The 8,613-nt window shown below is 40.9% G+C and overlaps 1 long non-coding RNA gene across 1 annotated transcript in view; it reads left to right on the top strand.

Annotated features, from left to right (window-relative positions):
• Positions 1-8,613, top strand: part of LOC135919697 (uncharacterized) — a 37,684-nt gene that overhangs the window by 20,622 nt on the left and 8,449 nt on the right. The gene's annotated exons all lie outside the window — the stretch shown is intronic.

Raw genomic sequence — 8,613 nt, 5'->3', positions numbered from 1 at the left:
TTCTGAAGAGTTACGGTATACTTTCGGTTGTTCCAAGTAGGAATCTAGTATTTACTGTATGGCATTTGTTTGTTCAGTCCGGAGTCCAGAGATTTGAGAATTGGCAGGCACAGGATGGTATGTGTTAGTAAAAAAATCTCGGAATATACATGCCAAAACCTCAATCTGACTGTGAGGGAAACAGTGTAGTGAGGGGCTCCGGAATAATTTTGACCACCTGGTGATCTTTAACGTGCCCCCAATGCATGGAACACGGATGTTTTTGTTACGTGTCAGCGTAAAATGTATGAAAAATGTAATTTGCATGACGGAGAATTTGTCCTGCTTTGGCGATAAAAAATACGACTGTTATGAAGAGGAACGTTTTTCCTTATACGTGACAGGCCCTCCATTTGGGTTTATTGGAACGGAATTTATTCCTTAACAAAGTCGCAGAGACCAAGCAAGAACGCAGCATGTTGCAGTTCTAGGAGAATCTGGCCATTAAATGCATATGGTGTCTTAGCTAACGTTTTCTTTAGCTGACGATTTTTTTTTCGAACAGTTTGGCTAACATTATCTGTGACCCGGGACATAGAGCAACTTCATTGAGGATGAGCGAAAGCACGCATTTTTCGTAACAGAGTAAACAAAAAAAACGAACCTTAATAATAAAAGACGCAAAAACCTTGGGCAAATTGCATAATCAAAGGTATCACGGGCATATTTTGTACATTTTCGAACAGACACAGCAGTAAGGAAACGAAATAGAACAAAGGTGAACATGTCGCGCCAACCAAAACCTCATCCTCCGACAACCTCGCGCATTTGTTTTAAAGCAGAAAATGCATTGAAACTGTTCTCTCTGTGCATTGGTCTTAAATATACATCATTGCCGCTTTTAATGGACAGTAAAGAAGACCATTCAAGACAAGCTTTGTAAGTTAGTTGCGGTCCTGTATCCGCAAGATGGCCACATCATGATATGGGACTAGGCTTCACAGGCGAGAAAAGGTGCTAAAATGAAAGGCTGGTGATGACGCTGCCCAGAAGTTTGTGCGCAAGCTGGTTTTGATTCCATGTTTTTTATAGCGTCTAATCACCTTGAGTTAACTCTTTGGCGGTATATAAAGATTACGTTATTTCTAATGGAACCAGAACCTAACAAGTTTGGAGAAAATTCATGTGCCGTAATAACCCTAATACGTCAAAACATATTTTGAAATTGGTCACGTCACACTCAAGTGCGTTTTTACCTTCCTACTGCATTGCGCAGCTTTTTGTAAAAAAAGAAACAGAAAAAAGAACTGGAAGCGAATAAAGGCCCGCTTCACGAAGCATTTATTGCCCTGGAACAATTCGTAGAAACTATATTGTGGCAATCATTACAGTCTGAAATACGTCATAGTGCTAAATGTGGATAAGGGTGCAAGTCGATCAACGACGCCCACCCTTACACTCTTTATGGTCGTAAAGTTTGAGTGATTTATCGATTGCCACCCTTGTCACTTTAGCACTCTAAATTATTTTACACAGTATCGCGTGCTTTGGTTTCAAAAAGTACAGGCTACTGAGAAACCATATTCTTACGAAACTTTTGTGAACTGGCCTTTAGCATTTAAAGTATTTCGGGCATCCTGCTCGTAAGTGAATGCTTTTCCCTTTGAGGTCAGAGCATGAATCTGCCTAGTCCTCCGAAAGTGTTGAGCTCTGGCAAGTTTTGAAAGTTACAAAGTAGCCGCAAGGTGCGCCCTCGAGATGTCGTCACAACATTCACGTAGGCGTGGGGATTGCAAATACTTAAATACTGCCCCTGCGTACCTGATAATAAATGCGAGATTTCCAATGCAATATGATAATGAGGGGGTCTAGTCAGTAAAATGACTCGTCTCCATTTTCCTTTACGGACGATCTCAGCTCGAACTAATGATTCGTCCTCCGCATAAATGTCGCTTAGGAGCAGGGTTCTCTTAGCAGTTTGAATTATGAAGCTTGCCTCATATACATGCGATGCTTGTCTTCGGATTTCCAAATACTCGTGCAATCAGGGTCGTCCAGGAGTTTTTGCATAAACACATGCAGACTGCGTCCAACTATGCAATGGCGAAAGTTCGTCTGGTAGGGAATTACCGGCATAATAGGACGAAAAACAGAACGCCGACCAGACTGGGGTTGCTTCAAAACAACCCCATTTGGTTGGCATTCTGTTTTCTTTCTATTTTATATATATATATATATATATATATATATATATATATATATATATATATATATATATATATATATATATATACTGCATTATCTTTCCTTTGGCAGTTGGCTGATACGGGGATGCCGAAGGAAAATATTCGAACCGACGCCCGCTCAGGCGCGTCATAACTATAGCGTATACTATTTCTAACAGCCTGCTTTTACGTCAGAGTCACGTCAGTGCACGTAAACCATAAATAACAGCTTCCATGCTAAATATGATAAAAGAAAAAAAATAGTCACTATGATACGTTCCTTGCAGCACGCGAAACAGCTGCTTTCAGGACTTTCAATGTATGCCGAGGAAACTTGACTAAACTCCAGAGACAATCGAAACGCAACTAAAATTCTAGTTTGTCTCATGGTGTGGTTAACGGGAAAGAGATGTGGAGCAAACTAAATGCTATAATATCTGCAGGCCGACTGGAAAACAGCATCGATGATCTTACGATATGTAATGAAGTATGCAAAGTGACTTAATTGGCTAACAAATTCGATTTCCATTTGCTATTCTAGTAAATTGTGTATATGATGCTGCAACTCTAAACTGCCGTCCCCTTTCTGTGAACAATTCCATGTGTGTTGACCTGAGGTTTTTAAGATGTTTTCATGCTTTAATGTAAGTAAGAGTGAGGACATCAATGGTTTAAAACTACAACCTATTGTTATCGTTATTGACCACATCAGTCCCTATTTAACAGGTATACAATCTTTATTTAAATAGCGGTACTTTTCCTCAACTTATAAAATGCGCCAAAGGGACTGTAATATATAAGGGGGAAGAGAAAAATTATCTCAGTAATTACAGGCTAATTTAAATATTGCCAGTGTTCTCAAAGGGACAAGAGAAGAATATCTTTACTAGACTGTCGAGATTTTTTGACGAACATCTGAATATAACAACACCACAGTTTGATTTCAAACCTGGCCCCTCAACCCAATGTGCGCTGCTTCATCAAAAGGAGTCAACATTAAAAAACATAGAAGCGAAAACAAGATTACCGTTAGACGTTTTCGTAGATTTCTCCGAGGCCTTCGATGTAAACTACGTAACATTATTGCAACAATAAAATGCTATGGCATTCGCGGTGTCGTGTTAAATTAAGTTCAGAATTACTTGAGCGATGGGCACCCGTGTGTATCAACAAATTAAGAACTGTCCGCACTAGCAAAAATTGGACATGGCGTATTGCAAGGTAGTATACACTTGGACCACTTTTATTTATCATTTTTATAAATGACATCATAAATATAGTCAGTTCATGAAATATGTCATTTACGCAGATGACACCAGTTTGGCATTTCTGGAATGTTGATAATATCATGGCATTGGCAAATGACACACCCTAATGCTGTGCACTTGGACGGTAAAAAACTCTTTACGATTAGACTGTTCTAAAATGAAAGCTGTTCTTTTCTGAGCCAAATCTACAAAATGCCCTATGCTCAATTCTATATACTTAAAATATTACAATTGAATTCTTTCGCTTTGCAAAGATATTGGAAGCTGTGTTTCACGAATGCATGTCCTTGAAGCACCACACCAATTACATAAGGAATGAACTGTGCAAAGTAGTAGGAATCCTCAGAAAATGTCACGGCATATTACAAGAACAGCAAAAACCTATGATACATAATACTCTCTTTTTACTCCCAATATACGATACCGTCATATCCCTTGGAGTACCGGCACCATGAAATCATTACATAACTTAATCATATTGCAAAAAACGCCATGCATTGCATTGCAAGTATACCCTACAATGCACATATGTCCTAATTATTTGCAAGATTTATATTTTAAAATTGATACTTTCTACGAATGCCATCTCTTAAGGACATTTAGATCAAAACTTATCCAAAACAGCCACCACATACGTACATTAGCAAACTTTAGTCTAAATCCCTCGGTGGATTGAGCCAGACACGCTGTTCACTAGTACACTCCACAGTCGCGTGGATCACAGCTACTACAGTATTACCTACCCAATGCACTAAATACATTCAAACAGATGACACCATAAGTTCTGTGTTTAAAAATTCAATTTAAATGTGATTTTAAATGTGATGCCTTTGAATTCTTTTTCTTTCTGATGTAAATATGACATCTTGTGAGTTTTTATGTTATGGTTTTTGAATTGTGAGTTCTAGTATTGCGTACGACATACACTCTTATATACCGCGTCTTGCTGCCTTCGGGCCAATACATTGAGAATTCTTTTATGCTCGCTAAATCTGCTATAATCTTAGCATTTCTAATGGTGAAAAAAAGATATAAAAAGTGGGATGAATCCCTAGTTTATTTACTGGCAGCTGTAAAAGTGGTAACTTATTTACCGTAGTTTATAGTTTTCAAAGAAAGCTTAAACTGTACATTAGGACAGCTTAAAATGGAATGAGAATTAAATTCTGACCTTTGTAGCGGGTAAACATAAATACAGCTGAAGATTATGTGCTGTATAGAATGCAATTAAAGAAAATTTCATGCATTGGCGCTACTTGTGAAGCATTTAGTTACCCAATTCTCTTAAGCTTTGTTTCACATATATTCCTACATGAGCGTTGAGAGAAAGCTGGGGACCTGTTTTATGAATACAGTGGAATGAAAAAATTGTTTCGCTCCGCAACTGTTGTGCAGATTTTGATAAAGTTCTCGCATATAATATAATAAGGTAAAATATAATGACTGACAGAAGAAGATGCTTCATTTAGGCTGCATTTCGTGCAAGTGTTGTTCAAGATTGCAAAATTGAGAAACGAACCAGCCATGCCAGGTTTCTACGCTGCAACTCGACAGTCAAAAACAATTTCACAACTTAGTGAACTGCATGTAATATTACATCTAAAGCGGCAAAATCTGTGTGTCATACAACGCTCCGAAATATACAAGTGATATGCGAGCAGTACCTTTGCAGATCCCTCATAAATATTCTAAGACTTTCATCTGGCCTGTAAATTTATGTATGAAATTTGTACACTTTAGATGCTCTAATCCATGTGGTTAACGGAACTTTGATATCTGTTTTTGGTGCGTAATTGCATATTTAAAAACATGTTGCTTACATAATTCCTAAGCTTACCGATTACCGGGAAATATTGTAAAAGCTTTCAGGTTCTATGTCATAGTCCTGCTTCCGAATTTCACTATAATATAAATTTTTCTCTGAAACGAAGTACATTGAATTGAAATCGGTCCAATGGCTCAGCGTAAAACGTTTCGTTCTTTCACATTTCTTTGAACAAGGAAATGGTTGTTTCTGCCAAGGTTGATCCAAGTAGGTCGCGAAACTTCGGGCGAGAAGCGGTTCAGAACGAATTGTCACAGACATTAGCAAGGATGGTACATACAGGAGCAGCTATTGAAGGGTGATTCTGTTTGGAGGGAACACATATTGGGAAAAAAGCGGTCTTTAATTAAAGTGAGGCATAGTTAGATTCGTTCATCGAAAATAAAACACCTATCAAATTTTATATATAAGTGACGAGTAAAGAAAGGACAACTCTGCTATATTTTATTATTATCAATAAATACAGTTTTCAGCGCCCACCGTAGGAGCCGCTATCATGCCGCTATCATGCCGCTATCACTTGCAATGGAATGCAGCTCTTGAAGTGTGCAGAAAGGCGCACTCGTAATGTCCACTTGTTACAATATGCCCCCTTGGCACGTCGCGCTGCTTTGCTTGTCGACGTTCGTATGGATTTGGTGACGCGGGTAGCTTCACCGTCTTTTAACTTGTTTAGTCGAAAGTAGTGAGTTACGATTACCAGATAATTGTTTACTTTAGTTCTTTTCGTGGGACTGCGCTGGTCAATGGGCTTGGCGTCCGACGACAGGACCAGCACTCTGCGCCTAAAGCTTTCGTCGGCCTCCAAGGAAAGTATGCTCCGTGCAGGGGGGCGACTTCGACACCGCTACGGCAGACTTTTCCTTGCATCGCTTTCCGCGCTGAAAGCTGAACACGCCAATCAAGTAGAATGGCGGGGCATTTAAGCATACAGCTTTTATGGCGGGCCGTCAAAACAAATTTCGCGCCTTCGAGAACAAAATGACGTCACTTCCGTTTTTGACGCGTACGGCGTCACATCATCTTATCTTCCGCCGGAAGTGGCCCCTCGTCCCACAGATGGCGCTAAGCCCCGTGAACCGTCGATGAACTGCCGTGTTTTGAACGTGTGGGCTTCTATAGAACCTTCACTACCCGGTATATTTACTTCGGTAAAGCTTTCTCATGTTTCTGTACACCTTGGATGACACTGGCGCAGACACTGTCGACCAGGAATTGGGGCTTTCGAAATATAGGCCCGGGATTGAATCCCGGCCACGGTGGCTGCATTTCGATGCGGGCGAAATGCAAAAATACCCGTGTACTTAGATTTAGGTTCCCGTTAAAGAACCCTAGGGGGTCCTAATTTCTGGAGTCTTCTACTACGGCGTGCCTCACGATCAGAAAGCTGTTTTGGCACGTAAAACCCCATAATTTATCATTTCTTTTTTTAAATATAGGAAAATAAAGCCTAATAAGTCGTTTATATACCACTGCCAGCTTTTACGAGGGCTGTCTGCTCTCGAGATGCTCGATGAACCACTGATCAACCACGATTATATGCACAGGCTTTACGGCCCGATTTAATGCTTGATTGCGCCGAACAGAGGCCCACTGGTGGCACTTTCTTGGTCAACGTTAGACACTATATTATTCGCCTATTCGTCGAGCACCCTACGCACACTTACCCCAGTGTCCCTCTCCTACCCCCCCCCCCCCACCCCTCTATTCCGCTCAAAGGGCGGAGGCATGTGTGCGTAAGCATGGGCGCGTTCGCTTTAAAAGATGTTATTAGTATCAAGCAATTTTGCACTTCGGCCAGTCAAGCAACAAAGGGAATGCTGATGACTGTTTTGGCTGGGCTGTTTGTTTGTTGTATATTCAACCTTGACCTTCGAGGGTACTCACCGTCTCATCAGAGTGTAAGAAATCTTCCGAAAATGTACTTCAGCTTATAACAAGCAGCTACTTTCGCATGAAGTTAGCAGCTTGGTAATGCTCCTGAGCGTAGGTACTGATGCTTGATGGAAGACTGCGAAGTGTTGTTGACTAATTGCAGTTTTCCTGTCGCGACAATTACAATGCCTTCATGATTGTCAGAGTGACGATGTCACACATTATGTCCTTGTCACGACTGATTGTAACAAATGATTGCCACAAATGCTTGACATTTGTAGCATTTCATTGCGTGTGACATTGTCACTTTCACATTAAGCGGGACATTTACAAATCGATAATTGTCCAACAGTGACATGTTCAGTAAAAATGTGAGAAACGTCAAACTATTGTCCCAATGATCTGTCCTGACTTGTAACAATACTTTGACATTTGTCTCATTGACACTGTGTGTGACTTGTCACATACAATGATAATCTTTCAATTGTCAAACAATCTTAACAGTCCTAATTCCACAGCAAACTTCCTGTGGTTCGCAAGTCTCAAAAAAGCAACGATGCATGCAGTAGCTTTCACAGAGCTGCGCTTCGACATTAAATCTAGCGTGACTCACCTTTGTCCCTGTTGCTTAGCGCTGTACAAGACAGAAATAATCCACTTCCCCTCGATAACGCTCTTCACAGCCTCCGTGGCTGACCGTTGGCACTCGGTAAACACTGCGATCAAACTGCTTGTGTCGCTCAGAAGGTTTTTTGATTGTCTTGTCACGTCGCAGACGCGTAGCATCTGTCGTTTATCCATGAACACCTATTCTTCGTACCTCAGCTTTCTAACCCTTTCTGCCCTCGTCGTGGCTTCTCGTCGTGGCCAGCTGAGCAGAAAGGACGCCACGGCGTTGAAACCCTGCACCTGTGCTTGAACAGCTCAGAAGTGCAGCATGGCCTCTGTTTTATGGGGCGATAAAAGAGGCTACCTTGCACCTTCATTGAACAGCTGCTCTCCATCTATAAACGCCTTGCAGTGCAAGGAAGCCTATAACTAATGGGAACCTATCATAAACGAGAGTCGTCTGCATGTTCTGAGGAGGGACGGGGACTCACCCATTGTGGGCTACTGATCGTTCCTTGGAGATTCCATTTACTCGGCGTTGCGTGGAGGCGGACATAGGAGTAGCATTTTTTTTTCTTGTTTTTCACCTGAGGCCACTACAACAAAAAACTGCCGGACCATTCATTGATAATATTTCTTCTTCTATTTTGGTTGGCTAAGACAACCAGCTGCTTGAGCAGCACTTCACGAAGTTGATGAGGCGGATTGTATCTACGCCAGATATTAGACAATGTCATAATTTATTAACTATGAACGGCTAGGAAGCAGGATGTCTTGGGAACGAGAAAGAACAAAACTATTTATTTTGGCAGATTTTAAGGTCACAATATTT

The sequence above is a fragment of the Dermacentor albipictus genome, chromosome 10 (assembly GCF_038994185.2).
Source record: "Dermacentor albipictus isolate Rhodes 1998 colony chromosome 10, USDA_Dalb.pri_finalv2, whole genome shotgun sequence".
Lineage (NCBI taxonomy): Eukaryota > Metazoa > Arthropoda > Arachnida > Ixodida > Ixodidae > Dermacentor > Dermacentor albipictus.
The sequence above is the reverse complement of the archived record's forward strand: the minus strand, read 5'-3'. Positions and strand labels throughout refer to the sequence as shown.